The sequence below is a fragment of the Lynx rufus genome, unplaced genomic scaffold (assembly GCF_022079265.1).
Source record: "Lynx rufus isolate CCGP_SWC_20201006 ecotype Redwood Valley unplaced genomic scaffold, mLynRuf1.p SCAF_3, whole genome shotgun sequence".
Taxonomy (NCBI): domain Eukaryota; kingdom Metazoa; phylum Chordata; class Mammalia; order Carnivora; family Felidae; genus Lynx; species Lynx rufus.
In genome coordinates this window covers 133,257,591-133,278,754 of record NW_025814845.1, presented here as the reverse complement: position 1 = coordinate 133,278,754, position 21,164 = coordinate 133,257,591, and positions in this window count along the sequence as shown.

Genomic DNA, 21,164 nt, shown 5'->3' with positions numbered 1-21,164 from the left:
AAGCATAAGAAAAAAATGAATACAATGAATACTTAGAGATTAAAGAACATCTGACTAAAGAATGAACGGGTTAACCAATAAATTAAAGAGGAAATTTAAAAGTACATGGAAGCCAATGAAAATGAAAACACAACAACCCAGAACCTCTGGGATGCAGCAAAGGCAGTCATAAGAGGGAAATACATAGCAATCCAGACCTATCTAAAGAAGGGAGAAAGGTCTCAGATACACAACCTAACCTTACACCTAAAAAAGATGGAAAAAGAACAGCAAGTAAAGCCCAAAACCAGCAGAAGAAGGGAAATAATAAATCTAATAAAAAATCTAATAAAGATTAGAGCAGAAATCAATGCTATCAAAACAAACAAAAAACAAAAAACAAAAACAAAAACAAAACAAAACAGTAGGACAGATCAATGAAACCAGGAGCTGGTTCTTTGAAAGAATTAACAAAATTGATAAACCCCTAGCCAGATTGATCATAAAGAGAAAGGAAAGACCCAAATAAATAAAATCACGAATGAAAGAGGAGAGATCACAACCAGTACTGCAGAAATACAAACAATAATAACAGAATATTATGAGTAATTTATGCCAACAAATTGGGCAATCTGGAAGAAATTGACAAATTCCTAGAAGCATATAAACTACCAAAACTGAAACAGGAAGAAATAGAAAATTTGAATAGACCTATAACCAGCCAAGAAATTGAGTCAGTAATAAAAAAAATCTCCCAATAAACAAGAGCCCAGGCAGGGCCAGATGGCTTTCCAGGGGAATTCTGCCAAACATTTAAAGAAGAGTTAACACATATTCTTTTGAAGCTGTTCCAAAAAATAGAAATGGAAGGAAAACTTCCAAACTGATTCTATGAGGCCAGCATCACCATGGTTCCATAACCAGACAAAGACCCCACTAAAAAGGAGCACTACAGACCAATTTCCCTGATGAACATGGATGCAAAAATTCTCAACAAGATACTAGCCGACCGGATCCAACAATATGTTAAAGAATTATTCACCACGATCAAGGGAATTTATTCCTGGGATGCAGGGCTGGTTCAATATCTGCAAATCAATCCATGTGATACATCACATTAATAAAAGGAAAGATAAGAACCACACGATCCTCTCAATATATACTGAAAGAGCATTTGACAAAATGCAGCATCCTTTCTTGATAAAAACCCTCAAGAAAGTAGTGATAGAAGGATCATACCTCAAAATCATAAAAGCCATATACAAAAGACCCACACCTAATATCATCCTCAATGGGGAAAAACTGAGAGCTTTTGCCCTAAGGTTAGGAACATGACAAAGATGTCCACTCTCACCACTCTTATTCCACATAGTACTGGAAGTCCTAGCCTCAGCAATCAGACAACACAAAGAAATAAAATACATCCAAATCAGAAAGGAGGAAGTCAGATTTCACTCTTTGCAGATGACATGATACTCCACATGGAAAACCCGAAAGACTCCTCCAAAAATTTGATAGAACTGATACATGAATTCATCAAAGTCACAGGATATAAAATCAATGTACAGAAACAAGTTGCATTTCTATACAGCAATAATGAAGCAGCAGAAAGAGAAATCAAGGAATTGATCCCATTTACAATGTGCCAAAACCATAAAATACGTAGGAATAAACCTAATACAAATTTATACACTGAACACTATAGAAAGTTTATGAAAGAAATTGAAGAAGACGCCAAAAATGGAAAAAAACATTTCATGCTCCTGGATAGGAAGAACAAATATTGTTAAAATGACTATACTACCCAAAGCAATCTACATATTAATGTAATCCTTATCAAAATACCACCAGCATTTTTCATAGAGCTAGAACAAACAATTCTAAAATTTATATAAAACCAGAAAGACCCCAAATAGCCAAAGCAATGCTGAAAAAGCAAAACAAAGCTGGAGGTATCACAATTCTGAACTTCAAGCTGAATTACAAAGCTACAATCATCAAGACAGTATGGTACTGACACAAAAATGGACACATATATCAATGGAACAGAATAGCAAACACAGAAATGGCCCACAAATGTATGGGTAACTGATCTTTGACAAAACAGGAAAGAGTATCCAATGGAATAAAGGCAGTCTCTTCAGCAAATGGTACTGGGAAGACTGGACAGCGACATGCAGAAGAATGAACCTGGGCCCCTTTATTACACCATACACAAAAATAAACTCAAAATGGTTGAAAGACCTAAACATAAGACAGGAAGCCATAAAAATTCTAGAGAAGAAAACAGGCAACAACCTCTTTGATTTCGGCCGCAGCAACTTCTTACTTGACATGTCTCCGGAGGCAAGTGAAACAAAAGCACAAATGAACTATTGGGACCTCATCAAGATAAAAAGCTTCTGTACAGCTAAGGAAACAATCAGCAAAACTAAAAGGCAATTGATGGAATGGGAGAAGATATTTGCAAATGACATATCAGACAAAGGGTTAGTATCTAAAGTTTATAAAGAACTATCAAAATCAACACCCAAAAAACAAATTATCCAGTGAAGAAATGGGAAAAAGACACAAATAGACATTTTTCCAAAGAAGACATCCAGAGGGCTAAAGACACATGAAAAAATGCTCAACATCACTCATCATCAGGGAAATACAAATCAAAACCACTGTGAGATACCACCTCACACCTATCAGAATGGCTAAAATTAACAACTCAAGCAACAACAAATGTTGGTGAGGATGTGGAGAAAGGGGAACCCTCTTGCACTGCTGGTGGGAATGCAAGCTGGGGAATGCAGCCACTCTGGAAAACAGTATGAAGTTTCCTCAAAAAATTAAAAATAGAACTACGCTGTGACCCTGTAATTACATCTCTAGGTATTTATCCAAAGGACACAAAAATGCTTATTCAAAGGGTCACACACACACTAATGTTTATAGCAGCACTATTGACAATAGCCAGAGTATGGAAAGACCAAATGTCCATCAACTGATAAATAGATAAAGAAGATGTGGTATATATATATATATATATATATATCTCCCCACACACACACCTCAGCGTTCACATCAGTACTCTCCACATGCAATTTCCTGTGCACATACTATGTGATCTTTCACATACTGGTTTCTACCTGCATCTCCATCTGCTTTCCAAATACACAAAATTTTTGCCATGTTACACTACTTACTGTAACGCCAACAAGTTTGAATTCTGAAACCATTTGAGAGAGTCCAGGAATGCTCTGGGCATTCTCAGTCTGAGGTAAAAAGAAAAGCAGTACAAAAGCATAATAAAATAATAAACAAAAACATTAAAGTAATTTTGCAATAAAGAAATACAATAAACCAAAAATACAGAGGGAACTATAAAGTGTTTAGATAAGTAAGGAAAGCTCTTAGATAAGTCAATTTCAACTATCGAATTAATATAAAATTAAAAAACAATGAATCATAGTATTGGTTATGTGTGAAAAGTTTTTATTATACTCACAATCACCTAGAAACAGGGGGCATGTCATACCTGTAGGGCCACACAAGAAAAGCACAGACAATATGAGCAGGCTGAGAGAGAGAGAGAGAGAGAGAGAAGCAACTGGGTAGGCCCTTTTTTCTGGCTTTTCTGGGAGGGACCAGATGAAACAAGGTAAACAAATTCAGCAAGTTTGAATAATTTGGGTGGGCTCTGGGCTCTTAGGTGATTCCTAGTTGTCTAGTAATTGGCTCTGGGTTGATTAGGTTGGGGATAGTGGTTCTCAGACTTGAGGAGCCCAATAAAATGAGACAGATGAGGGTTTGGTTGGGTGGCATAACAAAGACCTGCCCCCAGGCAAATACTTTACTATCTCAGGGAATTAGCTAACCCTGGGATGGACAGTTCCTCCTCAGTTAGCAATGCCCCAGATGCCAGGGCATCAGGAATACACAAAATAAGAAAATGTAGTCAACAAAATGATTGTGGGTATCTCATATACAAGTCAAAACAATTGTTTCCCTCTTTGAATCATCAATTTTCTCTAAGAGTATTAGAAGACAAGAACAAAGAGTACTTTCACCATGTGATTTCAAGGATTACTATAAAGCTACAGTAATCAAGACAGAGTGGTACTGATGTAAGGATAAATAAATAGATCAATGCAACAGAACAGGAGGTCCACACCAATTGATTTTTGAAAAGGTTACCAATTCAATTCAATTCAACTCAATTCACTGGGTAAAAACAGTCTTTTCAACAAGCAGGGCTGGAATAGTTGGTGAATATGTGGGAGAAAAATGGGCCTTGACACTCCTGTGACAATGCACTGAAAATTAATTTGGGTGAAGCATGGACCTAACATAAAAACTAAAATCATAAAGTTTCTAGAGGAAAAAACTTCTTCTATAAGAACAAAACCTCCACATTACCTTCACGATCTTGGAGCAGGCAAAGATTTCTCAGGAGGACAATAAATCCACCTAAGTGCAATAGAAAGAAAATTAAGAAATTTACCTCACTGAAATTAATGTATTAAGAGCAACATCCCAACAATAAAAAAAGAGCCTAATGAAAAGGAGCAAAACTATTGAATACATATCTCACTGAAGAAGCTCCAAGTGAATAATAATCAAAAGAAGACATACTCAACGTCATTAGTTAACAGCGAAATGCAAATTAAGTACACTATGAATTGCCACTTTAACCCCACTGGAATGGCTAAAATTAAAAAGATTAGTAAGGGGTGCCTGGGTAGTTCAGTGGGTTAAGCTTCTGACTTTGGCTCAGGTCGTGATCTCGTGGTTCGTGAGTTTGAGCCCCACATCGGGCTCTGTGCTGACAGCTCAGAGCCTGGAGCCTACTACAGATTCTGTGTCTCCCTCTCTCTCTGCCCCTCTACTGCACGCGCGCTCTCTCTCTCACTCTCTCTCTCAAAAATAAATAAACATTAAAAAAAAAGACCAATAATACCAAATATTAGTGATGAGGTGGCACAACAGGAGCTCTCACTTTGGAAATCTGTTACTGTTGGTTTGTAACCTCAGGAGTTCCCCAGGTGAACTCTGAAACTGGCCTCTGTACACAGAGGGCAAGGAGAGACCAAAGAAAGAGGCAGACCCCTTCAGATTGGCAGGTGGTAGGTTTTTATTATTATTATTTTATTTTTATTTTTAAGTGTTTATTTTTGAGAGAGGGGGAGGGGCAGAGAGAGAGGAGACACAGAATCAGAAGCAGGCCGTAGGCTCTGAGCTGTCAGCACAAAGCTCTTCGAGGGGCTTGAACTCACGAACCGTGAGATGATGACCTGAGCCAAAGTCAGTCGCTTAACCAACTGAGCCACCAAGGTGCCCCGGTAAGTGGCAGTTTTAAGAAGCAAGGGCACTTAAACATTAAGCTTGTCTTGGGCCGCTGTAAGATGAGAAGATCTCTGCATTGTCCCATCAGGTTTTAAAAATTTATATAAAGGCCTTCACCGGGTTCAGTTCCAGATGGTCTCAACAACACATTACCCCTTCAAAAGGCTGCATTCTTGACATGGCACCTAGTGTGGGAATGATGAATAGAACATATATTCCAACAGGCAAAGAGATAAGAGACTCCCAATGGCTGGGTCCAGCTTTGCAGATCAACCAGAAAGTCATGTCTTCTCAATGACCTCCCCCAACAGTTAGGTAGTTCCTTAAAAATTAATCATAAATTTATTTTACGATGTGCTAATTCTACTCCTAAGTATTTATCTGAAAGAACTGACATTTTCTTCCAGATTTTCATTTATCTTCTGACTAGGATTTGGCAATGCAGATTAAATATGTTTGTTTTTTGTTCTTGTTCTTATAATTAGGTGGAAACAATACTGCATGCCAATCTTTTTGTAGTCATTTATTTATTACTGATTTGGCTGAAGTTTGTCTTCTAGTAAAGTTTATCTTCTTTCTTTAAGTTTATTTATTTATTTTTCTTTGAGAGAGAGATGGAGAGTGTGGAGGAGGGGCAAAGAGAGAGGAGGAGAGAGAATCCCAAGCAGGCCTTGCGTGCTGTCAGTTCAGAGTCCTTGATGTGGGGATCCAACTCAAAGTGTGAGATGGCGTCCTGAGTTGAAATCAAGAGTCGGATGCTTAGCTGACTGAGCCACCCAGGCGCCACTCTTCTAGTGGTTTCTTAAGTAAAAATTTATGTAAATTATGTTCTGAGTTTTAATATAACGTATTTTTTGGTGGCCTTTGTGCTTGAGTGACAGTTTGGCTGTATATGAAATTCTTAAGTTATACTTTCTTTGTTTGAGGGCTTTGTGGGTGTTGTTTTATTGTCTTCCAACAATGAATGTTTTCTCTAGAGAAGTAAGAGCTAGTCAGAATTTTTACTAGGGAGGTTACCTGATCATTTTGCTTAGATTCCAATTTTCTTTAACTCTGTTTCATTACAATCATAATGCAGATGACAATAGTGTCTATAATAGCACAGCCTGCCTATCTCAGGATTAAATGAGATAGGTACTACACGTGAAACATAAATGTGGATGATGATGATGATGATGATGATGATGATGATGATAATTTATTAATCTGGTTCCATTTTTTTGTTTGGAAACTTTCTGGGACATTTCCTTAATTTATATCTTACTTATTTTTTTCTAGTCCTTTGATTTTACTCTTTGGTAACATGATGTATGCAAACGTTGGATCTCCTTTACCTATTTTCCTAAAGCACCATTTCCTTTCTAAAGTTTTAAAATCTTCTTTCATCTTATTAGTCCATATTATGTAACTGTGCTCTGTGTTTCTTATTGTGCTTTCCGTGTGTTTATTTTTGTGCTGCTGCTTATGTGATTGTCATTTCTGTGATGACTCTTTTTGCCCTTGTACTTCTTTCTTGAGCTCATCTAGCTGATTTTCCATCTTCTATTGTTATTTTTCCATGACCTCTGAATTCTCATATCTCTTATTTTTGTTTCTGTTTTAAAGAGGCCCTTGCTTCATTATGCTTTTCATACTTAGTACACTATATTTGACTACAACTTTTATTTACTGTTTTATTTTCCTCCTTTAAAAAATAGATCTTGTGTATTTTTCTTTTTTTTTTTATTATTTGTTATTTTTGAATGAGGTGAATTGTCCTTGGATAATCTATTTGTAGGAGAGTTTGATAAACAAAGGACAGTGTTAGGATCCAGACTCACAAGAGTTTTACTTATGACATAATCTATATAAATTCATTTAGCTTTCATTCCTCTCTAGTCAACTAAAAATGGTACTTTAGACTGTTTTTAATCTTCATCCTTGTCTCCCACTGAGATAATTGCCAAAATATAGCTTATCTATGTTTCCTAAATTAGTTCCACTCTCTCAGATATTTTAGACTTGATGCCAAATAGAATCTGTTGGTTCACAACCTCTGGAGCTTCCCTGGGTGAAATTTGAAACTGACCCCTGTACAGGGAGGACAAGGAGAGGACTGAAGAAAGAGGCAGACTCCTCTGGATTGGTAGGTGGCAGGTTTAATAGACAAGGGAACTTACTTCCAATGCTTGTCTTAGCTGCAAGACAAGTGGATCTCTGTACCCACTCACCAAAATTTTAAGTTTATTTGGAAGCCTTAACTAGGTTCAGTCATGTATACCATCCAGATAGTTTCAACAACATATTGCTCTCAGGACTGTGTCCTTGAAAATGCCTTCCACTGTGGGAATGGTGGGGAGAATATACACCCAAAGACAGGGGAAGGGCTAAAGAGCCTCAGTTTCCCTGGTCACATCCTCTCGATTACCTCTTCCAATAGGATCCAAGGGGGCTTCCATTATTAGTTTACATACTTCATTTATCCTGTTGTAAGTATGAAATAATTAAAAAAAATATCTTAGAAGTATGTTCTGCTTGGGGCATCTGGGTGGCTCCATCGGTTAAGTATCAGATTCTTGATTTTGACTTGGGTCATGATCTCAAGGTTGGTTAGATCAGGCCCTGCATAGGGCTCTGGGCTGTCAGATTCTTGGGACTCGCTCTCTCTCCCTTTCTGTCTACCCGTCTCCCGCTTGCAAATGTTCTCTCTCTCTCTCTCTCTCTCTCTCAAAATAAATACATAAATAAACTTAAAAAAAAAAAAAACATGCTCTGCTGGCTTTTGTGAACTTTTTAGCTATGATTGTTGTCAGTCCATATCCTGCTGTACTTTCTATTTGACTTTCACAACTTTTTGTAACCTTTCTTTTGTTTTATTACATCGAGGTTGAGATTTCTCTAGTTCAAAGATAGATTTATACTTGTTTCTCACATTATTTATAGAAGAGGCAATGCTCAATTTATTTTATTACAATTGAATCAGAAGTTCCTCCAGACTCATATATATATACATCCCAATCTATCAAGGTGCTTAGTGGAACAAAATGGTCTTAATTTTGCCATAGTCACTGAGGTTGGACAGTGGTGTGTTTCTAAATAGCAAATTTCTTTCCTCCTCCTCATATATGTCTGCATATATCTTAATATCTATGTGTACCTTTATTGATTTTAAAAAATAAACTTGAAGGGAAAATTCTGAAATACAGGTTGTGGTTATGCATGAAAGTAACTACTGAATCCCCAAATTAGGTGAATATTCTAGATCCTAAGAAAGTACTAACCATCTAGCAGTTCACACATACCAAATGGGGAAAGATGTAGATATGTAAATCAGAGTATGGAACACAAGTCCAGGGAAAGGCAAGTCAGGGATGAATTGGAAATTGGTGTGGGAGGAGAGATGAAGTCAAGAAGCTCTGTTGATCTCTTTAAACTTGCATTTCTGAGCCATGTGGGAAAATGGTATGTGGGCGTGTTGGTCTGGTTTAAAGGATGGTGTGTCAACAGGAAATGAGCATGTCGTATATATTCATTCCTCCATGCTACCTTAACCCTGCCAGCCTGGAAAATATGGCCTACAAATTTTTTTTTATTCATTCTTTTAGGTAAGTTCAAAGATGGTCAGTTCTCTTTGGCTTTCTGGATTCCTACTATCTCCCCTATTCCACTTGGATTTTTTTTCTTGATTCACCTAGCTGTTTGAGCATATCTCTGTTACAGCACCTAACAGGTACCTTTAGATTATTATTTGTTTGTCTGTTTTCTGTTTTTACATTATTAATTCTTTGAAGGCTAGGATTTAATAACATGATTTTTACTGCCTAGCACATAACTTGAGATACATGAAATTCTTAATAAGGTTCATACATTTTATTGATCATGGTGTTTTCATGTAGCACTAAATGTTCTTGCATGATGGATGCCTTAGGAGTTTGGTAACATTTAGTTCAACAATCTTTAATGCATCAGTTGAAGTTTTTGTAGTACTACTTGAAATATCTGTGTACAGTTATAGCTTCTATGATTTAAGTACCTAGAAATCTTTAATACAATTGCAAATATTTTAGTTATAAAAACATGTTTCATACATTGCAAGCCTTTTTGAAAAATGTTTATTTATTTTTTGGGACACCTGGGTGGCTCAGTCAGTTCAGCATCTGACTTTGACTCAGGTTATGATCCTGTGATTCATGGGTTTGAGCCCTGGGTCAGGCTCTATAAGGACAGCTCCGAGCCTGCTTCAAATTTTGTGTCTCCCTCTCTCTCTGCCCCTCCCCTGCTCACACTCTTTCTCAAAAATAAACATTAAAAACATTTTTAAAATGTTTATTTTTAAGAGAGAGAGAGAGAGGGAGAGAGAGAGAGAGAGAGAGAGAGGCAGAGAGAAGGAGACAGAGGATCTAAAGTGGACTCTGCACTGACAGTAGAGATCCTGATGTAGGGCTTGAACTCACAAACCATGAGATCATGACCTGAGCTAAAGTTGGATGCTTAACCAACTGAGCCACCCAGGCACCCCTCATTGCAAGCCTTTTTGACCATTCTGTGAAGAATTCTAATTTTAAGGAAAGTTACAGATCATAAAATTACAGTGTGTGAAATTTTCATTGCTTTCGCTTCATGAATTTTTCAATCACTCTGAGGAATTTTAGTTCAGTTCAGCCTGGACAAAAATATGTTTCCTTAGGCTGCATTTAACTCATGGCAAGAGACCAGTTGCAGAATGAGTCTAAGAGTTACTTCCCAATGTTTTGATAATCTGTGATCCGAACATACTGTGTATACTAGCAAAGACTGCAAGTATGATTTTCTCTGTTATTTTGATCAATAAAATTATTGAATGCTTACTATTGCCAGGCACTGTGCTAAATACTTTACACAAATTGTAGACTTTGATGCCTCATTTTATTGATAAGAAAACTAAAACTTGGTGAGGTTAACATGCCAACCCCACCCAACTGGCAAGTGACTGAACAGATAGTGAAACCCCAAAGCTGTATTCTTAGCCACTATGTTACTTGACCGCTGTGAACGATGAATGAAAAACAGCTACTGAATTTGACTCAGTTTCATAAAATATTGTTCAGTGATACTTCTGGTTCTGCTTATGCAGACTCAAAGTCAGGTCGAGAGAGGCTCAGAGGTTTCTTGGCACATGATTCAACTTAACAGAATTTTTCAATTATTATACAGAGCATCATGGAGCCAGTCTCAAACTCATCTGACTTGTGTGTTTGAAATTCCAATCTCTTGTGAAATGTTCGAGGATGTTTAAAATTGGAAGATGTTTCAGTAGGCTGTCCTTCCGTGACCTCTCTTTTTGCCTCAGTCACAATGATGATGTGACCCTGGGGAGAGCAAGAAGACGGAGACCATTCATAGCAACAAGGTTATATTGCTGGGCACTGTGTGTGTGCAAGTCTCTAATTTTAATTAAAAAGCACTCTGAAATGTTTTGTTCAAGACTGCAAATCAAGGCATGAATTTAACAAGAAAATTTTTACCTATTTTATTTTGCAAGTGCCAATAGAGTGTTTCAGAGTTAGAAATGGGCTCAGGTGCTTGCGGCAGGAAGATACTGGTTTGTGTGTTAATATGTAATAAAAAAACCCTAAAAATATCCTAAATCAACAAAGTGTTTTGTTTTAAAAAGAAATTTGAAACAAATTCTCTTAGGATGCGTGAATTCCAAAGAGTCAATTCGAACATATGGATATGGCTTTTTGGAGTTTCAGTCATTCAATCTGAAATGTAATTAATTTTTTTTTTAATTTAAGGCCAAGCTAAGGAAGTAACCGGGCAAGTAAACTGATAAACTATTTGAAAAACACAGCAAATAGTTTCTTAAAAACAAAAACAAAGTAAACCTACACAAGGACTAGAATGAATGACTTTGTATATACTGCTTCTCCTTTTTTTTTTTTTTTACTCTCTAAATTTATGCTATGTCTAAATAAAAGAGAGAGAAATTGAAGGAGGCAGGAAGCGGGGCACAGGCTATTGTAGCACCTCTCGTCTTCAAATCAACATAATACTTTGGGTGTGCGGTGAGCAGCTGTGAGAAAGATAGATGATTTCCCACCTCCCAGGAGTTATTTCCTCGGGACAGAGAATGAACAGCAACCCCTGCTGCTGGCAGTGAAGTGGGCACTTAATTTCAAAGACTCCTAATGCAATGAATAAGTAGTATAAAACCTACTAAAATTAGACCAGAATATGTATGTGGAATAAATTGGAGTATCAATTTATAGGAGAATTATTAACCTTTATATCATATCAGCTGTAATGATTGAATTTTGCTCTTGGATCTCTTACAATAATAATTACCAGATTATTTTTCCAATCCAGTTACACCTCTTGACTGTAATGAATGCTCCCTCTGCACTCAGAATGTACGGAGGGGAGGCATGCAGGGTCTCACCTAATCCAATCAACTGCTATAAATGTGGCCTTTAGAAACCTGAATAGATGTTTTTCCAAAGGAGTCTGTACAAATGACCAACAGGTACATGAAAAGGTGCTCACCATCACGAATCATCAGGGAAATGCAAATCAAAACTACAGTGAGATATCATCTTATATCTTTAGGGTGGTTATTACCAAACAGACAAGAGGTAAATGCTAGCGAGGATGAGGAGAAGGGAAATTTGTGCACTGTTGGTGGGAATGTAAACTGGTGTAGCCACCCTGGAGAACAGTATGGAGGTTCCCCAAGATATCCCATTTCTGGGTATATATCCAAGGAAGTGAAACCATTATTTTGAAGAGATAACTGTTCCCAAGTTCATTATTCACAATAGCCAAGGTATGGGAACAGCTGAAATGTCTTAAGAATTTTTTTCTTCCTCCACCCTTTTAAAATTGTGTTAAAACATACATAAAATAAAATTTACCATGTTAACCATTTTTAAGTGTACACTTCAGTGGTGTTAAATACATTCACTTTGTTATGCAATGATTTTGACCTACTCTAAGTACCTCTTACAGGTAGCATGATGCAGTATCTGGTTTTTTCACTTAACATAATTTCCTCAGGGTTCATCCTGTTATAACTTTTGCAGAATTTCCTTCCTTTTCAAAGCTGAATATTCATTTCATTGTGTGTGTATACCACATTTTGCTTATCCACTTATTGGCTGGATGGACACTTGTATGCTTCCCTGTTTTGGCTATTGTGAATAATGGTGCTATAAACATGGCATACAAATAATTCTTTGAGATCCTGCTTTTAATTCTTTTGGGTACATATCCAGTGGAATTGCTAAATCATATGATAGTTCTATTTTTAATATTTTGAGGAAACTCCATACTGTTTTTCACAGCAGCTGTACCATTTTACATTCCCACCTAACACTTGTTGCTAACACTTGTTTTTTTTTTCTGAAAGTAGCCATCCTAATGGTGTGAGGTGATATCTCATTGTAGTTTCGATATGCATTTTCTTTCTATAGAGCATCTTTTCAGGAGCTTATTGGCCATTTGTGTGTCTTCTTCGGAAAAATGTCTATTTCAAGTCCTTGTCCATTTTTGAATCAAGTTGTTTGTTGTGTTTTAAGAGTTCTCTATTCTCTCTCTCTCTCTCTCTCGCTCTCTCTCTATTTGATATACCTTATCAAATATATGACTTGAATATATTTTCTTACATTTATGGGTTGACTTTTTACTCTGTGGATACTGTTTATTGATAGATAAGGACGATGTGATATAAATAGACAATGGAGTATTATTCAGCCTTAAGAAAGAAAGAAACCTTGGGAGCCTGCCTGGGTGGCTCAGTCAGTTAAGCTTCTGACTTCGGTTCAGGTCATGATCTCACAGTTGATCAGGTTGATTCCTGTGTCGTGCTTTGTGTTGACAGCTCAGAGCTTGGAGACTGCCTTGGATTCCGTGTCTCTCTCTGTCTTTCTCTCCCTCCCCCACTCATGCTCTGTCTCTCTCTCTCACAAAAATAAATAAACGTTAAAAAAATTAATTAAAAAAAAGAAACAAAAGAAGAAAAAAAGAAATCCTGTCATTTGTGACAACATGAATGAATCTGGAGGGCATTAGGCTAAATGAAATAAGCCAGATAGAGAAAGACAAATACTGCAGGATATCATTCATATGTGGAATGTGAAAAAATAAAAAGTTGAACCTCTAAAAACAGAGACTTGAAAAATAGTTGCCAGAGGTTGGGGGCTGAGGGGTGGAGAAAATACGGAGAGGTTGGTAAAAGGATGCAAACTTCCAGTTACAAGATCAATAAGGCCTGAGGATCTAATGTATAACATGGTGACTATGTTGATAGCACTGAATCAAAAAATTGAAATTTGCTAAGAGAGTAAAATGTAAAAGTTTTCACCAAAAAAAGAAAAAATGAAATACATGAGGTGATGGATGTATTAATAATTCCATGTGTAAATCCTTTCTCAATGTATACATATATCAAATCATCATAGTGTGCACTTAAAATATTTTTTAAATATTTATTTATTTTTGAGAGAGAGAGAGAGAGAGAGAGACAGAGAGAGAGAGAGACAGCATGAGCAGCGGAAGGGCAGAGATAGAGGGAGACAGAATCCGAATCAGGCTTCAGGCTCTGAGCTCTCAGCACAGACCCCGACGTGGGGCTGGAACTCACGGACTGCGAGATCATGACCTGAGCTGAAGTCAGAGGCTCAACCAACTGAGCCATCCAGATGACTGTCACTTTCCTCCTTTGTAAATCGAAGATGATACTAATGTTCTGCTACAATGTGTGTTTGTGTAATGTGAATTGCCTTTCATGATTGGTACATGAAAGAATGTTGTCAATATAATGCAGTAATGTGCTGGTTCATATGAGATTTTCTCCACGCTTGTGTTTCATATCACTAAGTTATCAGCAGCTGAATGTGAAGTGTCTGAAGACCCCAGTGCAGGCAGCTGTGGGGAAGGTAGGACTGTGCCTGGTGCCAGCTGGTGCTCCCTCTAAGGGTTGGGTAAGTTCAACCACATGATCTTGCTTGCAATGGTTATCTGCATGGTTCTTCCTGACTTTGATGCAGGTCATTGCTGTAAAGACTGTCCATTCTTTCCTACACCTCCATCAGTCCCACCAATTCCACATTTTTAGAAAGTTAAAGTCCTGTATTTTCTATAGCATTTTTTTCTTACTTACTGAGAAGGAGAAAACCACACATAAACTCTCATTTTACTTACTGGGCATTTGTCACATTTAAAAAATGTGCTATTTTAGGGGTGCCTGGATGGCTCAGTTGGTTAAGTGTCAGACTTTTGATTTTGGCCAAGGTCATGATCTCATGGTGTGTGGGATCAAGCCCCATGTCAGGCTCTGAGCTGACAGCATACAGCCTGCTTGGATTCTCTCTTTCTCCCTTTCTCTCTGCCCCTCTCCCACTTGTGTGCATGCACACTCTCTCTGTCTCTCTCAGAATAAATAAATTATTATTAAAAAGAAAAATGTGCTATTTTAATTAATTCTATTAACACGGTGCTTAGAAAGTTTTGTTTGTTTTGGATGGTCTCCTTTTAACCCTATCTTCACTATGAACCCTGCTGGTTTAGTGCAAACTTTTGCAGAATGTGAATTTTTTTTTTTTATTAGGAATGTGTGTATTTCATTTTAGTGGAAAAACCTATATTATCTATCCTGTAGAATTTTTTTGTGTGTGGCTCAAGTGGGTTAGTAACATACAAATCTCTGCTACCAATTACTGTGTTCTAGGTATAGCTCTGAGCACTTTACATGTAAGTGTCAGATGAAGCTGGCACTCAGGAAATATTCATTTTTATCAGAGGAAACACTTAACTAATTTACATGCTCATGGTGTCCTGAATCAGGGTCATAGGTTATGCATTGCGTTGCTCAGAGGAGTGGTGAGATGCACACCAAGGATGTTGCGTATATATATATATATATATATATATATATATATATATATAATGACAATTTCCTGCTGGATAGAAGTACACCATCTGGTTTTAACAAAATCATGATGGTGAAATCTGTGTTGAAGAGGACTCCTTTCTAAATAGTAGTTAGGGCCAGCAAAGGACCTGCCATGAATAGTCTTTTTAGCTCATGTAAGCCTCCATTTGTAAGCCTGAAGTTATAAGAGGTAGCATATTAATTTACATTTATTTTAAAACTGTGATTAGTGATTTATCTCTTATACCATCATGGCATTTTAGGCGGAGACAAGCTATGACATTAGGGCAATGGAGGCCCCAGTGATTTTTAGTTTGCATAAGTGATTTCTTCCTAATCAAGGCTCAAGGCCAATTTGGTAGTTTATCTTTGATGCCCTTTTTCTTCCTTTCCTTTTCTTGTTGGGCTTTGTGATCAGGTAGTGTGGTCTTGAATCCCAGCTCCACCAATGTGAGGCCTTGATTAAGATGCTTAACATCTTTGGGGTGCCTGGGTGGCTCAGTTGATTGAGTGTCTGCCTCTTGCTTTCAGCTCAGGTCATGATCCCACAGTGGTGGGATTGAGCCCTGTGTTGTGCTGTGTGCTAAGCGTGGAGCCTGCTTAAGATTCTCTCTCTCTCCTTCTGCCCCTCTCCCCTGCTTGCACACACCCTCTGTCTCTAAAATAATAATAAAAAATATACTTAAAGTCTTTGCTCCTTCAGTTTCGTGCTTTGTGAAATGGAGGCAATAATACCCACTGGAGGAGTGCCTGGAGTATTTTTTTCCAATACCATGAAAAGTGATATATCAAATAAAACTAACCAAACATTTAATTCTTGGTAAAATAGCCCACAGACACCTTAAAGTATCCAGTGGCAGCAGGCAGTATCGATTAAGAAAAATGCATAGAAGAAAAAATCTAAATTGAGAAAATATAGTTCATTAAGTCAGCTTATTGAAAAAGAAAACTAGAGCTCTATTTTCATGGTTTTATAACTTTAGTCATTTCTTAGAAATGCTGAGATTAGTCTGATATAGAATGCACTCGGCCCTGGACTTGTAATGTAGTACTTCCTCTCTTATTCAATGGCTACTGAGTACCTACCGTATGCCGGGCACGTGTCTAGGCACTGGAGAGGCAGAGGTGAGCAGGACACAATTCCTGGAGGGAATTTGGAGTGAGGCCAACCACACACAAGCTAGGAGGAGGTGAGTGAAGTAGGGGAAAGTTAGAAAGTCACTGAAGAGTTCATCAGAGCGATGAACTGATGGTGGCTCAGGCCAAAAACCCAGGAATCATTCCTGAACCTCTCTTTCTTTCACTTCTAGCCCTATCCAGCCCAACTGCAATTTCTGTAAACTCTGCCTTCAACACATTTTCTGAATCTCATTGCTTCTCACAGCCGCTGCTGTCACCCTAGATTTTGGCCTGAGCCATCTTGTAACTGGTGGATCATCACTCTCCTACCTGTACCCTTTACCCTGACTGCAGGTAATTAGTGTCCCCAAGCTGCCTTCTGGATGTCCGCAATAACACCCACCTGGGACCCTCTGTCTACATTTTCTCTCTCCCAAGTTATTTCTCCTATTTTGGGATGACTGCCTGTTGAGACTAATTCCTGCAGCTTTCAATCCAGTGGTGACTCAGATGTCAGCTGTTCCCTCATTGCTGTCTGTGAACTCCCCCCAAAAGAATTTGCTTCAGAAAAAACATTAGTGTGTTATATAGAACTTGCTGGTTATTTCACAGGTGATTTGCAGGAAAGAGGAAATATCGTATATGTCTATAAGCAAAAAACCTGAGGTACTTAAACATTTTTCTTTAAAGTCTTTTTTTTTTTTTTTTTTGGCCACAAGACCACCAAGTGTCACTTTGCTCACTTCCTTTCCTGATTTAGTGGCTAAATTTATAACATTATTCTCCTTCCTTCCACATTTTTTTCTAGACTTTCAAATGTAATTTTTATTAAGGAAGCAATCTATCTTATTCCTCAGTTCCTACCAGTTCACTTGCATACTAACATGGGAATCCAGCTGAATAGAATAATCTGGCTACAAGATGTAAACTCTTTGCCACTTGGGTGTTATAGTAACTAAGTTTTTTTTTCTTTTTTTATTGCATACTTGTCATATGTAATTCACAATGTGGGCAAAATACCAATAGATTTAATTATCCCCCCCAAATATTTACTTTGAAACAAATTCGTTTTCGATAAAGCGTACTGACAAAATGATGTTTACTTGTTGTAGGACAGATTGTGTGTGTGTGTATGTGTGTGTGTGTGTTGCGTCCTTTACTCTTTCTTGGTCTCTTTTCTTAGTCAATCACTCTAAGTCATCTATTGTGATAAAAGGCCATGCAACTGGGTTATGGGTTAAATTTGTGAAGAAAAATGATAATCCTGGCATAGGTTCTGGGTTAAGAAAAAAAGGAATCAAAGTTGGCTCCAGTGACCATTCACCCCTTTTTAGCTATCATTTCTTCCCGATGTTTTCTCTTTCTCTATTCACAGCAGGGATTCTCCAAGATGTTTCAGTGCACAGCTACCCACAAACACTTAATCACACATCTTAATGTTTTCCCTCGGGGTTCTATTTCAGTCTTAGAGTGATTTTAGGAATGTGTTCCCAGATAACTTGGCACACAGTTGCCTCAGTTGATAAGTTGCAGAACGTTTCGTCTAGTGTTTCAGGCAGGTTTCACAATTTGCCTTGTGGGTGATTGAATCATACCTATAAGGATCATTGTGATTATCTTGGCCAAGCCATGCATGGGCTTTTCAGTCACCCAAACTTGTATTCTAAGAAGGAGAAAATTGATAAAATTTTAGTTTTTAATCAGTGATGTTTCCAATGAAAGCTAAGTGTTGCTATGGCTGATGTCAAAGAGGTTGCTGCCTGTTTTCTCTTCAGGATTTTGATGGTTCCCTTTAGGTGTTTCATCCATTTTGAATCTATTTTGTGTATGGTATAAGAAAGTGGTCCAGTTTCATTCTTGTGTACGTTGCTATCCAGTCTTCCCAACACCATTTGTTGGAGACTGTCTTTTTTCCAGTGGATATTCTTTTCTGCTTTCTCGAAGATTAGTTGACCATAGAGTTGTGGGCCCATTTCTGGGTTTTCTGTTCTGTTCCATTGATCTATGTGTCTGCTTTTGTGCCAGTACCATCCTGTCTTGATGGCTACAGCTTTGTAATATAGTTTGAAGATGTGATGCCTCCAGCTTTGCTTTTCTTTTGGAAGACTGCTTTGGCTGTTCAGGGTGTTTTGTGGTTCCATACAAAAGTTGGGATTATCTGTTCTAGTTCTGTGAAAAATACTGTTGGCATTTTGATAGGTATTGCATTAGATGTGATTGAAATAGATTACTTTGGGTAGTTAGATTGTCTATTCTTGTATGAGTTTTGCCAGATTTTGTCTTTTAACGAACTGGTCCATTTCATCTAGGTTATCAAATCTATGTGCATAGAGTTATTCATCGTATTCCTTTATTATCCATGTAGTAAAGGATAACTATCCATTTAGTATACATTTTTTATAAAGAGACCTGCAGTGTTGTCCCCTCTTTCATTTCTGATATTGGAAATTTGTGTCTGCTTTCTTTTTTTTAAGTTACCCTGGCTACAGGCCTATTACGTTCATTCATCCTTTCAATCAGCTTTTGAATTTGTTGTTTTGCCTATTGATTTTCTGTTTTCAATTGCATCTCTAATTTTTATTATTTCTTTTCTTCAACTTACTTTGGATCTAATTAGCTCATTTTTTCTAGTTTCCTAAGGTAGGATCTTAGATGATTGATTTTAGATCTTTCTTCTTTACTAATATATACATTCAATGCTATAAATTTCCTCCTAAGTACACTTTTAACTGCATCCCACCAATTTTGATAAGTTGTGTTTTCACTCCAATTTAGTTTAAAATATTTTAAAATTTTCCTTAAAATTTCTTCTCTAACACATGTGTTGTATGGGAGTATGTTGTTTAATCTGCACGTATTTGGGGATTTTCCAGCTATCCTTTTGTTATTAATTTCTAGGTTACTTCCATTGTGGTCTAAGAGCAGACATTGTATGCCTTTTAGTTTTGGAGGTTTCTACTGAGTTATACTCGAGCACAGATATTATCTCCTCAGCCATGTATGATCTACTCATCAGCCCATCAAAGGTATTCTTCATTTTGGTTACAGTGTTTTTGATTTTTAGCATTCCCTATATGTATCTTCCTTGGAATTCCCATGCCTCTGCCTACCTGTTCTTGCATATGATCTACTTTTTTCATTACAGCCCTTAGTAGGTCAATCACACCCATTTTAAATTCCTCATCTGATCATTCCAACATCTCTGTCATATCTGAGTCTGGTTCTAATGCTTGCTCTCTCTCTTCAAACTATGTTTTTTCCCTTTTTGTACATCTTGTAATTTTTTTCTTGATGCCTAAACATGATTTTCTGGGTAAGAAGAATTGTAGTAAATAGCTGTAGCAATATAGTGGTAAATTTTAAGGTAAGGGAAGCTTTCAATAGTCCTATGATTAAGTTTCAGGCTTTTAGTGAGCAATATGACTGAATATTAGCTAAATTAAAAAACTAGTAAGTATTGTTTTCTACTCTAGTAATAAACTTCAGTAAGGTAAATGAAAAAATTCTGGTAGTAACAAAACTATGGAATACTTAAGGACATATTTAGTAAATGACAAAGCTCATGTTTTAATTATTTAACAATTGGGAATCCATCATATGTGACAAATCAAGTATACAAAATAGGATAATAAAACTCCTACAATAAAATCTAGGATGTGTGTGCAGTCCAGGTTTGTGGAAGATCTTCTTAAATAAATCTGGAAACTTAGATAAGATATTTGATTAAAAAGTATTAAAATATATGGTAAAGGGGCGCCTGGATGGCTCAGTCAGTTGGGTGTCTGACTTTGGCTCAGGTCATGATCTCATGGCTCATGGGTTCGAGCCCAGTGTCAGGCTCTGTGTTAACAGCTTGGAGCCTGGAGCCTGCTTCAGATTCTGTGTTTCCATCTCTCTTTGCCCCTACCTACCCGGCTTGTGCTCTGTCTGTCTCTCTCTCTCTGTCAACAATAAACATTAAAAAAAATATTTATGGGAAAAATACAACTAATATGGGAAAAATACAACTAACAAAACAAATGGATATAGAACTATTTGCTGTATTGTCTATTTCTTGTATTAACAGACAAGCAATATAACAAACGTGACTAGACAATGAATAAAAGAGCAAATCCAAACCACCAACAAAAGCTGAAATTATGGCCAAACTCACTAATAATCAGGAAAAGTCAAATTTAAATTAATACACATTGGATAAAGGGCTAGTATCCAAAATCTATAAAGAACTCACCAAACTCCACACCTGAAAAACAAATAATCCAGTGAAGAAATGGGCAGAAGACATGAATAGACACTTTTCCAAAGAAGACATCTAGATGGCCAACAGACACATGAAAAGATGCTCAATGTCACTCATCATCAGAGAAAAACAAATCAAAACCACACTGAGATACCACCTAATGCTGGTCAGAAGACTGAAATGAACACATCAGGAGACTGTAGATGCTGGTGACGATGTGGAGAAATGGGAAACCTCTTGCACTATTGGTGGGAATGCAAACTGGTACAGCTGCTCTGGAAAACAGTGTGGAGGTTCCTCAAAAAGTTAAAATTAGAACTACTTTATAACCCAGCAATAGCACTGCTAGGAATTTACCTAAGGGATACAGGAATGCTGATGCATAGGGGCACATGTACCCCAATGTTAATAGCAGTGCTTTCAACAATAGCCAAATGATGGAAAGAGCCTAAATGTCCATCAGCTGATGAATGGATAAAGAAGATGTGGGTTATATATACAATGGGATACTTGTATACTTGTATACTTGTATACTTGGCAATGAGAAAGAATGGAATAGTGTCATTTGCAGCAATGTGGATGGAACTGGAGGGTATTATGCTA